General features: G+C 44.1%; 1 protein-coding gene across 1 annotated transcript in view; it reads right to left on the minus strand.

The window, feature by feature from the left end:
- elof1 (elongation factor 1) overlaps window positions 1–16,595 on the minus strand; it is a 48,173-nt gene extending 31,578 nt beyond the window's left edge. Inside the window, exon 1 of the mRNA XM_043675497.2 lies at window positions 16,457–16,595. The gene's annotated coding sequence lies outside the window, so the exon portion shown is untranslated. The remainder of the gene's footprint in view (window positions 1–16,456) is intronic.
- Window positions 16,596–16,930: the final 335 nt, after the last annotated feature.

Genomic DNA, 16,930 nt, shown 5'->3' on the forward strand with positions numbered 1-16,930 from the left:
TTCACTATCCTGACTGGAAAATATATCATTGTTCCTTCACTGTTGGAGTTAAAAATCCTGGGATTTTCTCCCGAACGGCACAGTGAGTTAACCTGCAGCACATGGACTACAGTGATTCAAGAAGGCAACTCATCACTCAAAGACAAATACAGATCGGTAAGAAATGCTGATCTGCTAGCGATGCCCATATCCCACGGGTGAATAAATAAAGGTTGACATGGACTATGTCACAGTGATCTGGAAATCAAACCCATTATTCCCAGAGTTGTTACGATCGTGAAAAAAATTTATCACACTCTCTAAAGTCTAAAATTTACTTGACTGACTAAACCAGGAAAGGAAAACCCTCATCAGGTTTCTGTATTTAACAGGAAAACAGCTATTTATTGCAAATTGATGGCTTTTAATCCATGATAGAGAAGTAACAAATGAATAACGTAACTCACTAACTTGAATTCTACGTCAGTTTAAAATATTACGACTCATATACAAAGAGACACAAAGAGACACACAGAGACAAGAGAAAACACAAACATCATGGTTGGGAAAGGAAAGAAAATAAAGTTCGCAAAGTCAGCAGTCCGGATTACAGGCATTCTTCTTCAGCTCCCTTCCAATGCCTTCAGCCTTTTGATGTGGACACACTAGTAATTAGCACTGCTGTCTTACAGCACCAGGGACCCAAATTCAGTTCTGGCCTCAGGTGACTGGTTTTATGGAGTTTGAATGTTCTCCCCACCTTCTGCATGGCTTTCCTCCAAGTGTTCGAGTTTCCTCCCACAGTCCAAAGATGTGCAGGTTAGGTGGATTGGCTGGGGTAGGGTTATGGGTCTGAGTGAGATGCTCTTTGGAGGGTCAGTGCAGGCTAAATGAGCCAAATGGTCTCTATCTGCATTCTTGGAGTTCCCTCATTCAGAACTTTTCATCAACTCTTTTTAGTGTACTGTCACACTGGTCACTACTGTGTCTGGCTTTAAATGGTTACATCACAGTGCTGTTTGGATACAACCACTAATCCACTTGCAACTCACTGGAGATCACGAAGGTGAAAGATGTATACAAATGGACAGGAAAAAAATCATCTTGTGTTCTCATAGCAGCAGGAGAATGCTGGACTGTAGATACTGCTTCCAACTTCCCAATATGATGGACAATAAAATGTGCAGGATGAGTGAGAATGACTAATTTATAAATTTTGACAAGTCAGTCAAGTGTCTGATACTTAACAGCTGCATATTCTGTCATCAAGCCTATCACTATCGCATAAATTCTGTTAATTGAAATCCTAGACTTGGCTGTGGAAACATTGTTCTGTTGGGTTAAATCAGAGCGATTTGGTGCCAACAGTTGGCCCATTTGTACAGTTTACGGTTGCTACTAAAGACAGGTCTGAACCGGTCACATTTAGATAATGATAAAGGAGTTGGATTATCTGACTGAGACCTCAAACCCACATTCCCATTTACCTGTGGTAACCTTCCAGCCCTTTGCTCACCAAGAATCCACCTACCTCTGCCTTAAAAACATTCATGGACTTGACTTTTACCACCTTTTCAGAGGAGAGCTCCAAAGGCACAAAATCCTCAGAAAAGTTTCACTTCAAATGTAACTCCTGACATTTAAGCAGTAACCCTTAGATCTAGATTCTCTCAAAGAGGTATTCTCTCCACAGCTGTAATGTCGAGATCCTACAGGATCTTCTGTCACAATCCAGTCACCTCTTGCTCTTCTAAATTCCAGCAGATACAAGTCTGGCGTGACCAACCTTTCCTCAAAAGATAGTCTATTCCAGGTACTAATCTGGTAACTCTTCTCTGAACTATTTCCAATTTACTCTTTCCTTTCTTAGGGAAGGTGACCAACACAACCCCAGATGTGGTCTCACTAGTGCACTCTTTAAACTTTCTACTTTTATATTCAATTCCTCTCACAATATATAGTAACATACAGTAATCATCTACTATGATGATATGAATTATTTGTTGTACTGGCATACTAACCTTTTGTGGCTCACACACTGGAATACCCAAATCCATCTGTAATCTTTTAGATTAGATTAGATTACAGTGTTGAAACAGGCCCTTCGGCCCAATAAGTCCACACTGACCCGCCGAAGCGAAACCCACCCATACCCCTACATTTACCCCTTACCTAACACTATGGGCAATTTAGTATGGCCAATTCACCTGACCCTGCACATCTTTGGATGGTGGGAGGAAACCGGAGCACCCGGAGGAAACCCACGCAGACACGGGGAGAACGCGCAAACTCCACACAGTCAGTCGCCTGAGGCGGGAATTGAACCCGGGTCTCTGGCGCTGTGAGGCAGCAGTGCTAACCACTGTGCCACCGTGCCGCCCCACCATTTAGATAACATGCTTCTCTCACCATTTAGATAACATGCTTCTTTTCTATCAAAAATCTTCCTGCCAAAATATGTTGGCACAGGCTTAGAGGATCGAAGGGTCTGTTACAGCATTGCATTGCTCTTTGTTCTACTCCAGCATTACCCTATCACTGTGTGAACCCAAGGTAATTTCTTTTTGGGTATTAATTCACACCTCCAATAAGATGAACACATGAAGCAACGCATCAACAGTTGGGTCCAAACGGCACTGTAATGTAAGTATTGAAAGCCAGTCACTGCACTGACCTGTACAGCATTTCACCATAGAGACTCCAAAACATAACAAAATCAAGGGCTATCCAAGTCTTTTCAAGTTGCTTAGAATATAAAATATCTGATCTACATCAGAGAATCAGCAGCTCATAGTAAAGTTTCCATGAGAATCACTCAGCAACATCCTCACTCCCTGTGAAAGCAGGACCTTAACTAAATGAGGTTCCTGATGAAGGGCTTTTGCCCAAAATGTTGACTCTCCTGCTCCTCAGATGCTGCCTGACCTGCTGTGCTTTTCCAGCACCATACACTAGACTCTAATCTCCAGCATCTACAGTCCTCACTTTCGCCTTAAGTAAATAACATGACATGACCTGCCAAGCAACTTGAAAAAACAGAATCTACACAGAGGTTGGTTGCTGGATTTCATCCAAGGTTTGAAAGAAGGTCCAGACCAGCCTGCTTCACTCCCTGGATAATATTGCACAAATTCAATAGGTTTTTAATCTGAAATCATTATTTAAGTAATCTTTGACACAAAAATAAGTGGGCAAAAACTTAGCAGGTAGAGTATAATTTGGGAGCATGAATGGTTTGGCCTCCCATCAGGAAGGATGGAAGACCTTAATGTCACTTAAATTGGAAAGACTAAAGAAAGCTGCAGCACAGATGCATTTAGGAGTCCTGGTGTATGCATCACAAAAAATAAAACTAGCATCCAGCTTCAGCAGGTAGTAAGGAATACAAAAGAAATATAGTATGAAAATAGGAAAAACTTGCTAAAACTATATAAAGCACTAGTCAGACATAAACTAGAATACCACAAACAATTTTGGATCCTCATTTAACAAAGACTGGCATTGCTGTCCGTCCAGAGAACGTTCACTCAGAAGTTGGTCTCAATTATAAATTTCTTTTATGAGAAGAGGGTGAGCCTGTACTCATTGGAAAAATGAGAGACATTATTGAACCATCCAAAGATTCTTAGGGGACTTGACAGGGTAATTGCAGAGTGTCTTTTAGGAGAGTTTAGTACCAGAGGGCATAACCTCAGAGTAAAGGGTCGCCCATTTAGGTTAGAGATTAAAATAGCTTTTTCTTTCAGAGGATATCAATCTGCGGAATCCTTTACCATAGTGAGCACTTGAGGCTGGGTTGTTACATATATTCAAGGCCAAGACAGATAGATTTTCAATCTTAAGGGAATCAAGAGTGATAAGGATAAAGGAGGAATGTGAAATTGAAGATTAGATCAGCCATGATCTCATTGAATGACAGAACATTCTTAATGGGCCTAGTCACTTACATCTGCTCCTACATTCTATGGTCTATGTTGGATTTCTACAAAGTCAATGAACTTCATCTTCAAGGATTGTGTGATAATCAGTTGAAACATCCTCAAAAGAAAGATCAATACACCACAAAGTAGAGATTTTCTAAACTGTGAGGAGAGAATACAGAAAAGGATACAGAGAAATTGAAGTAGGCAGATAGGATTCCTTAATGCACAGAAGTGTGAGGAGATGCATTTTAGTAGGAAAATGTGAAATATAAAATATAGGGTGCAATTCTAAAGGGGGTGCAAGAGCAGAGGGTCATGGGTATATATGTACAGAGATCACTGAAATGTTGGATAGGTTGATACAGCAATTATTCAAGTATACAGGTGCCTCAGCTTTATTAATAGAGACACAGAATATAAGAACCAGAAGGGAATGTTAAACTTGCACAAGACATTTGTTAGACCTCAGCTCAAGTAGTGTGTTCAGTTCTGCAGGCCACATAAAAGGAAAGATGTAACTGCATTGGATAGATGTTGAAGTAATTTACGAGAATAGTTCCAGGGATGAGAAATTTCAGTTGAGGATAAACTAAAGATGATGAGACTGTTCTCCTTAGACAGAAAGCTAAGAATAGATCTGATAGTGGATTTTAAAATAATGAGATGACTTGATAGAGTATATAGGGAGAAACCATTCCCATTCCTAATGGAAAAAGAACAAGATGACAGGTTTAAACTGATGTGCAGAAGGAGAAAATGTGGTGTAAGAGAAACATTATTCACTCAGTGAGAACAAAGAAAATTTACAGCCCAGGAACAGGCCCTTTCGCCCTCCAAGCCTGAACTGATCTAAATGTACTGTCTAAATCTGTCGGTCAATTCCTATGCATCTGTATCCTTCTGCGCCCCACCTACTCATGCATCTGTCCAGACGCATCTTAAATGAATCTACCGTGCCTGCCTTTACCGGCAACACGTTCCAAACGCCCACAACCCTCTGTGTGAAGTACTTACCGTGTGTATCCCCCTTAAACTTTCCACCTCTCATCTTGAAAGTGTGACCTCTCGTTATTGAATCCTTCACCTTGGGAAAAAGCTTATCGCTATCTATCCTGGTCTACCCTTCATGATTTTGTATACCTCAATCAGGTCCCCCCTCAATCTCCTTTTTTCTAATGAAAATAGACCTAACCTACTCAACCTCTCTTCATAGCTAGCACCTTCCATAACAGGCAACATCCTCATAAACCTTTTCTGCACCCTCTCCAAAATATCCACATTCTTTTGGTAATGTGGCGCCCAGAACTGTACACAGTATACTAAATACGGCCAAACCAATGTCTTGTACAATTTTAACATGACTTGCCAGCTCTTACACTCAATACCCTGTCCAATGAAGGCAAGCATACGATATGCCTTCTTGACCACTCTATCCACCTGTGCAGCAACCTTCAGGGTACAGTGGACCTGCACTCCCAGATCTCTCTGCCCATCTACTTTTCCCAAGGCTCTTCCGTTCATTGTATAATTCACTCGAGAGTTAGTCTTGCCTGAACACATCACCTCATATTTGTCTGGATTGAAATCCATCTGCCACTTTTCCGCCCAACTCTCCTGTCTATCTATATCCTCCTGTATTCTCTGACAGTCCCTTATGCTTTCTGCTCCTCCACCAATCTTCGTGTCATTTGCAAAATTGCTGATCACACCGGTGCCCTCTTCTAGATCATTTATGTATATCACAAACAACAGTGGCCCCAACACTGACCCCTATGGACCACCACTGGTCACCTTTCTCCATTTCGAGAAACTGCCTTCAACTAATTACTCTGTCTCCTGTTGCTCAACCAGTTCTTTATCCACCTAGCTAGAACACCCTGCACACCATGTGACTTCACTTTCTCCATTAGTCTACCATGGGGAATCTGATCAAAAGCCTTACTAAAGACCATGTATATGACATCAACGGCCCTTCCTTCATCTATCAACTTGGTCACTTCCTCGAAGAACTATATTAAGTTAGTAAGTTAGTAACTTAACTATATTAAGTTTCCCTGCACAAAACCATGTTGCCTATCACTGATAAGCCCATTCTTTTCTAAATATAAATAGATCCTATCCCTCAGTACCTTCTCCAGCAACTTTCCCACCACTGATGTCAGGCTCACTGGTCTGTAGTTACCCAGAAAATTCCCACTTCCCTTCTTGTACAGGGGGACAACATGAGCAACCCTCCAGGCCTCACCTGTGTTTAAGGATACCACAAAGATATCTGTCAGGGCCCCAGCTATTTCCTCTCTTGCCTCCCTCAGCAATCTGGGATAGATCCCATCCGGTCCTGGGGATTCGTTCACCTTAATAACCTCTAGCCTACCCAACACATTTTCCCTACTTAGGCCAATGTGATCCAGACTAATCAAACTTTTATCTCTAATCTCAAGATTCATCATCTTCCTCTCCTCAGTGAACACTGATGCAAAGTAATCATTCAGAATCTCACCCATTCTCTCAGGTTCGGCACACAGCCTTGCTTCGTCTTCAGTGGACCAATCCTTTTTCTAGTTACCCACTTGCTTCTTACACAAGAATAAAATGCTTTGGGATTCTCCTTAATTCTGCTTGCTAAAGCTATTTCATAACCCCTTTTCGTCCGCTTGAGTCCTCGTGTAAGACTTGTCCTACTCTTCCGATATTCCTCCAGGGCCCGTTCTGTTCTTAACTGCCTGGACCTTATGTACGCTTCCCTTTTGCCTCTTGGCTAGTCGTACAATTTCTCTTGTCATCCATGGTTCACGAATCTTTCCCTTCCTATCCTTTGCCTTCAACAGGACATACATATCCTGTGCTCTCTTTGAAAGCCTCCCACATCTCAAATGTGGACTTGCCTTCAAATAGCGTGTCCAATCTACATTTCTGAGCTCCTGCCTAATTTTGATATAATTGGCCTTGGCCCAGTTTAGTACTCTTCCCTTAGGGCCACTCTCTTCTCTATCTACGAGTATTGTAAAACTTACAGAATTGTGGTCACTGTTTCCAAAGAAATCCCCCACCGCAACTTCTACCACCTGTCCTGGCTCGTTGCCAGTACCAGGTCCAATACGGCCCCTTCCCTCGTTGGACTATTGACGTACTGCTCTAGAAAACTATCCTGGACGCTTCTTACAAATTCTACCCCATCCAGACTTCTGACGCTAAGTGTATCCCAGTCAATATTGGGAAAATTAAAATCTCCCAGCACCACTACCCTATTGCTCCTACATCTTTCCATCATCTGTTTACTTATTTGTTCTTCTAGCTCACGCTCACTGTTGGGAGGCCTGTAATCCTGAAGAAGGGCTTATGCCCGAAACATCGATTCTCCTGCTCCTTTGATGCTGCCTGACCGGCTGCGCTTTTCCAGCAACACATTTTTCAGGCCTGTAATACAGCCCCAACAATGTAACTTCACCCTTCTTAATTCTCAGCTCCACCCATAATGCCTCACTACCCAAGCCCTCCACAGTGTGCTCCTTTAGCACAGCCGTGACCAGCAATGCAACTCCACCCCTCCCCCTTTTACTTCCCTCCCTTTCCTGTCTGAAGCGTCTATATCCTGGAACTTATAGTTGCCAATCATCATGCCCTTCCTTCAACCAAGTCTCTGTGATTGCAATAATGTTATACTCCCAGGCACCAATCCAAGCCCTAAATTCAGCTGCCTTACACACTTTACTCCTTGCATTAAAATAGATGCATTTCAGGCCACCAGTTTTTTTTGCGCTCATCTGCTCGTTAGGGTATAAAATGCATTGCCATGAAGTGTGGTGGAGGCATGTTCAATTGAAGCATTTAAGAAAGTATTTCGATAGAAATAGTGCACATCAGTATGGGGGGGGGAAAAACAGGAAATTGGCAGCAGATAACGATGCTCATTTGAAGCGCCAAAGGAGACATAATGGGCTGAATGGCCTTTTTCTGTGCCATAATACTTCTGCGACTGTGATGCTTAATGAGATCAAATACAAGTATTTGAATTCAACAGTATGTCTACACAAAACACTACTTTACAAATATAATCTTCATAATGGCAAATCTATCACAATGGCATTTTCCTGCACCAATCTCATACCTTGATGTCAATCATATCTAGAGATGTATTTATTTATTTCTATCTGGAACCTGCTCAATTACTGAACTTCCACAGCCCTCTAGGATAGAGAATTCCGAAGATTTACCACCTCAAGTGAAGAAATTCCTCCTCTCCTCATTTTTTAAATTGGCCTACCTCCTTATTCTGAAACTGTATCTTCTGGTTCTAGATACTCCAACCAAAGAAACCAACCTATCTACATCTACCCCATCAGGCCCAATAGAAATTCTGTCTTTCTGAATGAGGTTTCCTCTCATTTATCTAACCACTAGAATATACAGATTCAATCTTTTCAAACTGCCCCCAGAATACAATCCAGAGATCCCTAAAAATTAAGCTGGTGAATCTCCGTTGCATACTCTCTATGGCAAGTATAACTTTCATTAGTTATGGAGACTAAAATCATACATGTTATCCTAAATGCGATTTCCAAAGGTTCTACACAAATGCAGGAGAACGTGAGGACTGCAGATGCTGGAGATCAGAGGTGAAAATGTGTTTTTAATCAGAGCTGAAAATGATTCCTGAAGAAGGGCTCATGCCCGAAACGTCGATTCTCCTGCTCCTTGGATGCTGCCTGACCTGCTGCGCTTTTCCAGCAACACATTTTCAGCTCTACACAAATGCAGTAAGACATCAGTACTCCTACATTCAAATCCTGTCGCAAACAAGATTAATATAATGTCTGTCTTCCCAATTACTTGCTGCAAATGAATGCTAGTTTTTAGTGCTTTATCAACAAGGCCATCCGGGTCCCTTTGGAGATCATCACTTGCCAATCTCTCACCATTTAAGGAATACTTTGCATTTCTGTTTTTCTTATCAAAGTGGATAACTTAAAATTATAAGAAAACAACATAAGAAATAGGAGCAGGAGTAGACCATCTGGCCCATTAAACCTGCTCTGTCATTTAGCAAGATCATGGCTGATCTTTTCGTGGACTCAGCTCCATTTACCTGCCCACTCATCATAACCCTTAACTCCTTTATCGTTCAAGAATCCATCTATGTTTGCCTTAAAAACATTCAATGAGGTATCCTCAACTGCATCAATGGGCAGGAAATTCCACAGATTCACAACCCTTTGGGTGAACAAGTTCCTCCTCAACTCAGTCCTAAATCTGCTCCCCTTTATTTTGAGGCTATTGCCCCTAGTTTTAGTTTCACCTGCCAGTGGAAACAACCTCCGTGCTTCTATCCTATCTATGCCCTTCATAATTTTATATGCTTCTGTAAAATTCCCCCCCTTCATTTTTGTAAATGTCAACAAATGTGTCCCGGTAAAAACAAGGACTGCAGATGCTGGAAACCAGAGTCTAGATTAGAGTGGAACCTGCTCCTCGGATGTTGCCTGACCTACTGTGCTTTTCCAGCACCACTCTAATCTAGACAAATGTAGTCCCAGTCTACACAATCACTCCTCATAAGCCAACCCTCTCAACTCCCCCTCCAAGTGTCAGTACATCAGTAAGGAGACCAAAACTTTTCCCTGTTATTTTCCATTAGCCATATTCTTGTCCACTCACTTCGCACATTTAAGTCATCTTGAAACCTGCTTATATCCTTCGCATAATTTGCATTTCATTCTGGTGTCATTAACAGTAGCCTAACCGTATCTAAAAATAGGCCATGCTTGTAAAATTGCCAATAAAATACAGAACATTAGATTTGAATCTGCAATTGTACAAGAGTAAGCTTTACACATTTAGGAAGGAGAGATCACATCCAGAGTTAGACACAGCCCAAGTGAGGACATAGATCAGAAAATCTGGAGACAGCATGGTACATCTATCTTTTCTTTCCCAGTTTTAAAAGTTCAAAATTCAGTAGTCTAATGACAGTTACACACTACCCATTGTGAGCCACTAACAGTCTCCATTAACAGCTATTCACTCTCCCAGCCAAATCATTATCAACTTCTGTGTGTGTCCAACTGTTCTTTTTCTTTGGGTTATCCCTACCTATTATTTAGTCCTTACCCCCCTCCCTCTTCTGCATATAAACCAACATTTGCCCAGCTACCATCAGTTCGGAGGAAGGGCACCGGATTCAAAATGTTAACATTGATTTCTCTTCACAGGTGCTGCCAGACCTGTTGAGCTGTTCTAGCAACTTCTGTTATTGTCTATGAGCAAAGACCAGCAACCAAACTTCCTAGTTTTTTATTTTAAAACTTCAACCAATAATCTGTTTTCCGTATTTGTTTGTCTGTGTGTGTGCATACGCACACTAGGGTTGACTTGTTGTGGGGATATAGTTACTGATGTTCTATGTCAGTAATAAATAATGATTCTAGTTTCATACGAAAACCTAATCCATGCCTTTGGTCCACCATGGTCTGAAAGTCAGGTAAATTGTGGTATCGTGTATACCATTTTAAAAAAAAGTTTAACATTAAACTCTCCAGAAACAGTGGGGCTCAATTTACAATGTGCTACCCCAGTGAGTTATTTACTTGCCATAATAGTCACATACAGAATGTACAATAAGTACAATTGTTTAGGGGGTAGTCAGGGTTGATGCTGGAGAATGCACAATATCCTAGGACAGGGATCTGCAATTTTGGACTGAGATAGAAGCAATCTCGTAATTCAAACGTTTATGAATCATTGCTATTCCCTGCCACAGAGGGTTGTAGATGTTCAGTTTAATATATTTAATGAGAATGCCCAAAGATTTTCAGATATTAAGTCAATTCAATATCTAGTAATACTGAAAGTTTGGACCATAAGACACAGGAGCAGAGATGAAGCCATTCAGCCCATCGAATCTGCTCCACCATCCACCAGGGGTGGCACGGTGGCTCAGTGATTAGCACTGCTGCCTCACAGCACCAGGGTCCCAGGTTTGATTCCAGCCTCGGAGGACTGTATATAGAGTTTGCGCATTCTCCCTGTGTCTGCATGGGTTTCCTCCGGGTGCTCTAGTTTCCTCCCCTCATCCTTCTAAACTCCATCAAGTATAGTCCCAGAGTCCTCAAACATCCCTCACGTTAAGCCTTTCATTCCAGGGATAATTCTCATGAACCTCCTCTGGACCTGCTCCAGGGCCAAGACATCCCAAAGTATGGGACACCAAAATTGTTCACAATACTCTAAACGTGATCTGACCAGAGCTTTGTAAAGCCTCAAGACTTTCCCATGTTGTATTTCATCTGCCACTTCTTTTCCCACTCTCCTAACTAAATCTTTCTGTAGTCTCCCCACCTCCTCGCTACTACCTGCCCCTCCAACTATTCCTATATCTACAAACTTAGCCAAAATGCCTTCAGTTACACAACAGGTGCAGGAGTAGGCCATTCTTCCCTTCTACTCCAGCACCACCATTCATTATGATCATGGCTGATCATCCTCAATCAGTATCCTGTTCCTGCCTTATCCCCATAACCCTTGATTCCACTATCCTTAAGAGCTCTATCCAACTCTTTCTTGAAAGTATCCAGAGACTTGGCCTCCACAGCCTTCTGGGGCAGAGCATTCCACACACACACACCACTCTCTGGGTGAAAAAGTTTCTCCTCAACTCTGTTCTAAATGGCCTACCCCTTATTTTTAAACGGTGTCCTCTGGTTCAGGACTCACCCATCAGCGGAAACATGCTTCCTGCCTCCAGAGTGTCCAATCCTTTAATAATTTTATATGTCTCAATCAGATCCCCTCTCAGCCTTCTAAACTCAAGGGTATACAAGCCCAGTCTCTCCAATCTTTCAACGTAAGATAGTCCCGCCATTCCAGAAATTGACCTCGTGAACCTATGCTGCACTCCCTCAATAGCCAGAATGTCTTTCCTCAAATTTGGAGACCAAAACTGCACACAATATTCCAGATGCAGTCTCACCAGAGCCCTGTACAGCTGCAGAAAAACCTCTCTGCTTCTATACTCAATTCCTCTTGTTATGAAGGCCAGAATGCTATTTGCTTTCTTCACTTCCTGCTGTACCTGCATGCTTGCTTTCATTGACTGATGTACAAGAACACCTAGATCTCGTTGTACTGCCCCTTTACCTAACATGACTCCATTTAGGCAGCAATCTGACTTCCTGTTCATGCCACCAAAGTGGATGACCACACATTTATCCACATTAAACTGCACCTGCCATGCATCTGTCCACTCACCTAGCCTGTCCAGGTCACCCTGTAATCTCCTAATATCCTCCTCACATTTCACCCTGCCACCCAGCTTTGTATCATCAGCAAATGTGCTAATATTACTTTTAATACCATCATCTATATCATTAATGTATATTGGAAAAAGCTGCAGACCCAGCACTGATCCCTGCAGTACCCCACTGGTCACCGCCTGCCATTCCGAAAGGGAGCTGTTTATCACTACTCGTTTCCTGTCAGCCAACCAATTTTCAATCCAAGTCAGTATTTTGCCCCCAATACGATGCGCCTTAATTTTGCTCACTAACCTCCAATATGGGACTTTATCAAAGACTTCCTGAAAGTCCAGGTACACTACATCTACTGGATCTCCCTTATCCACCTTCAGAGTTACATCCTCAAAAAATTCCAGAAGATTAGTCAAGTATGATTTACCCTTCATAAATCCATGCTGACTCTGACCTATCCTGTTACTGCTATCCAGATGTGTCGTAATTTCATCCTTTATAATAGACTCCATCATCTTTCCCACCACTGAGGTCAGACTAACTGGTCTATAATTTCCTGTTTTCTCTCTCCCACCTTTCTTAAAAAGTGGGACATTAGCCACCCTCCAATCCGAAGGAACTGATCCTGAATCTATAGAACATTGGAAAATAATCACCAATGCATCCACGATTTCTAGAGCCACCTCCTTCAGTACCCTGGGATGTAGACCATCAGGCCTCGGGGGCTTATCAACCTTCAGACCTAACAGTCTCTCCAACACCATTTCCTGGTAAATATAAATTCCCTTCAGTTCAGGTCCTTCAGCCACTATTACCTCTGGGAGATTGCTTGTGTCTTCGCCGGTGAACACAGATCTGAAGTACCAATTCAACTCTTCTGCAATTTCTTTGTAACCCGTAATATATTCACCCGTTTCTGTCTTCAAGGGCCCAATTTTAGTCTAAACCATTTTTTTCCCTTTCATATACTTAATAAAGCTTTTACTATCCTCCTTTATATTTTTGGCCAGTTTACCTTCATAGCTCATTTTTTCTCTGCGTATTTCCCTCTTAGTTATCCTCTGTTGTTCTTTAAAAGCTTCCCAGTCCTCCGTTTTCCCACTCATCATTCAGATCATTAATGTATATAGTGAAAAGGTGTGGCCCTAACACAGCCCCTTGTGGAACAGTTCACCGGCTTCCAAACTGAGGACCCTTTAATCTCCACTCTCTGCCTTCTGCCAGACAGTTAATCTTCTGTGCATGCTAGCACCTGGCCTCTAATACCATGAGCTCTTATCCTACTCAGTAGTTTCCTGTGCAGCATCTCAAAGGCCTTCTGGAAGTCCAGGTAGATAATATCTATCAGCTCTCCTGCTCATTAACTCCTCAAAGAATTCTAACAGATATATCAGGCAATATCTCCCCTTGATGACTTTACCATGCTGACTTTGAGGAGAAAGTGAGGACTGCAGATGCTGGAAATCAGAGCTGAAAATGTGTTGCTGGAAAAGCACAGCAGGTCAGGCAGCATCCAAGGAGCAGGAGAAAGGCTCATGCCCGAAACGTTGATTTTCTTGCTCCTTGGATGCTGCCGGACCTGCTACGCTTTTCCAGCAACACATTTTCAGCCATGCTGACTTTGCCCTATTTTACCATGCACTTCCCACCATTCAGAAATATCACCCTTCACAAGGGACCCCAAAATCTTACCAATGGCTGAGGTCAGGCTAATTGGCCTATAATTCCCATTTTTCCCTTGCTCCCTTCTTAAACAGGGAGAGCATTACATTAGCAATTTTCCAGTCCTCTGGGACCAGCCCTGACTCCAGTGATACCTGAAAGATCACTACTAAAATCTCCACTTTCTCTTTAGCTATCTTCTTCAGAACTCTAGGGTGTAGCCCATCTAGTCCAGGCAATTTATCCATTTAAGAGTTTTCAATTTTTCTAGCACCTTCTCCTTGGTGATAGCCACCATTCTCATCTCTGCACTACCAACTTGATGTAGTTCAGTCATGGTCGGTTGACTGAGGTAAAAACAATGACTGCAGACGCTGGAAACCAGATTCTGGATTAGTGGTGCTGGAAGAGCACAGCAGTTCAGGCAGCATCCAAGGAGCTTCAAAATCGACGTTTCATGCAAAAGCCCTTAATCAGGAATAAAGGCAGTGAGCCTGATGCGTGGAGAGATAAGCTAGAGGAGGATGGGGGTGGGGAGAAAATAGCATAGAGCACAATGGATGAGTGGGGGAGGGGATGAAGGTGATAGGTCAGGGAGGAGAGGGTGGAGTGGATAGGTGGAAAAGGAGATAGGCAGGTAGGACAAGTCCGCTCAAGTCATGGGGACAGTGCTGAGCTGGAAGTTTAGAACTAGGGTGAGGTGGGGGAAGGGGAAATGAGGAAACTATTGAAGTCCACATTGATGCCCTGGGGTTGAGGTGTTCCTTGGCGGAAGATGAGGCGTTCTTCCTCCAGGCGTCTGGTGGTGAGGGAGCGGCAGTGAAGGAGGCCCAGGACCTCCATGTCCTTGGCAGAGTGGGAGCGGGAGTTGAAATGTTGAGCCACGGGGCCGTGTGGTTGATTGGTGCGGGTGTCCTGGAGATGTTCCCTAAAGCGCTCTGCTAGGAGGCGCCAAGTCTCCCCAATATCGGGAGCAACTGATACAATAAATGATATTATCTGTTTGGAGGTGGCAGAAATGTCGGCGAATGATGTGGTTTATGCGAAGGTTGGTAGGGTGGAAGGTGAGCACCAGGGGCGTTCTGTCCTTGTTACGGTTGGAGGGGCGGGGTCTGAGGGCGGGGGTGCGGGATGTAGACGAGATGCGTTGGAGGGCATCTTTAACCACGTGGGAAGGGAAATTGTGGTCTCGAAAGAAGGAGGCCATCTGGTGTGTTCTGTGGTGGAACTGGTCCTCCTGGGAGCAGATCCGGTGGAGGTGGAGGAATTGGGAATACGGGATGGCATTTTTGCAGGAGGCAGGGTGGGAAGAGGTGTAATCCAGGTAGCTGTGGGAGTCGATGGATTTGTAAAAAAACGTCGGTGTCAAGTCGGTCGTCATTATTGGAGATGGAGAGGTCCAGGAAGGGGAGGGAGGTGTCAGAGATGGTCCAGGTAAATTTAAGGTCAGGGTGGAATGTGTTGGTGAAGTTGATGAATTGCTCAACCTCCTCGCGGGAGCACGAGGTGGCGTCAATGCAGTAATGAATGTAGTGGAGGAAGAGGTGGGGAGTGGTGCCGGTGTAATTACGGAAGATCAACTGCTCTACGTAGCCAACAAAGAGACAGGCATTGCTGGGGCCCATACGTGTGCCCATGGCTACCCCTTTGGTCTGGAGGAAGTGGGAGGATTCAAAGGAGAAATTGTTAAGGGTGAGGACCAGTTCGGCCAAACAAATGAGAGTGTTGATGGAAGAGTACTGTTGGGGACAGCTGGAGAGGAAGAAACGGAGGGCTTGGAGGCCCTGGTCATGACGGATGGAGGTGTAGAGGGATTGGATATCTATGGTGAAGATGAGGCGTTGGGGGGCAGGCAAACAGAAGTCTTGGAGGAGGTGGAGGGCGTGGGTGGTGTCTCGAACATTTGTGGGGAATTCCTGGACTACGGGGGATATGACAGTGTCGAGGTCGAGGAGTTCAGTGGGGCAGGAGCATGCTGAGAAATGGGTCGGCCAGGGTGGTCATGATTGTGGATCTTGGGAAGGAGGTAGAACCGGGCAGTGCAGGGTTCCCGGACTATTTCCCGGAAGCTGTGGGTGGGAGATCTCCTGAGGTGATGGGCAAAAGTTACCCTGCGGGCATTTTTTTTTGTTTCTTTTTCCTCGAAAACCGAGGAATCCCTGTTTTCCAGGACTACCATCCTGCCACGCTGCCAGATGGGGGTTAGGCGACCAAAGCTGCAGGAGTTCACCCTACGCCAGACCGATTGTGCCAGGTTTAGCGTCTTATGGCGTGGTACCAGTGACTATATCTCAGGCCAAGCAATTTATAATCGCTGAATCGTTGCTGAGAAATCTGGAAAACGCTTGAGGCCCACGCCGAACCATAGAGAGAGTAAGAGGTAGTTTACTGTCCAACTGCTAACCCACCATTGGACAGAACAAACATAAAACCAGCTCTGATTGGATACCAGAGCCGTCAATGTAAGAGACTGACCAATGAGAGCCCAATATCAACAAACACCACGTTCCATTGGTTGCTTGGTCTGGGGAATCAGGGTACCGGGCCTTTCATTAATGTTCATCAGGCCGTCTCACTGCCTGCGATTGGTTACTGCAGTTGCCCATCATATAACAACAGATTACACTCGATAGCAATAAAAAGTTTCACCTTCACAACGCTGCTCAGTGCAGTGGTGATATCTGAGATAGTGCTCCTACCCGGCAGCCCTCACCCCCTCTTGCCCGTTGTTGGCAGCGGCGGCGGCGATGGTGGCCGCGTCCAGACGGTACTTACGGAACGGAAATCCCACCTCTCTGTACCAATTGGACAATAATATTCCGCCGCAGGCGCTAAATGGTTCAGTTATCCGTCGGTCATCCATGGGCGGGGAAGGGGTGGGGTCAGGCTGTCTTTGTGAAACCGACGGTTAGCTTTAAAATTTGAGAGCGCCCTCGTCCTCACCCACCTCCCAACACCCTCACCCTCACCCACCTCCCAACACCCTGACCCTCACCCACCTCCCAACACCCTCACCCACCTCCCAACACCCTCACCCTCACCCACCTCCCAACACCCTCACCCACCTCCCAACACCCTCACCCTCACCCTCACCCACCTCCCAACACCCTCACCCTCACCCAC

This window comes from Chiloscyllium plagiosum, unplaced genomic scaffold (assembly GCF_037043375.1).
Source record: "Chiloscyllium plagiosum isolate Xiang-an unplaced genomic scaffold, Cpla_swu_hap1 HiC_scaffold_45, whole genome shotgun sequence".
NCBI lineage: Eukaryota > Metazoa > Chordata > Chondrichthyes > Orectolobiformes > Hemiscylliidae > Chiloscyllium > Chiloscyllium plagiosum.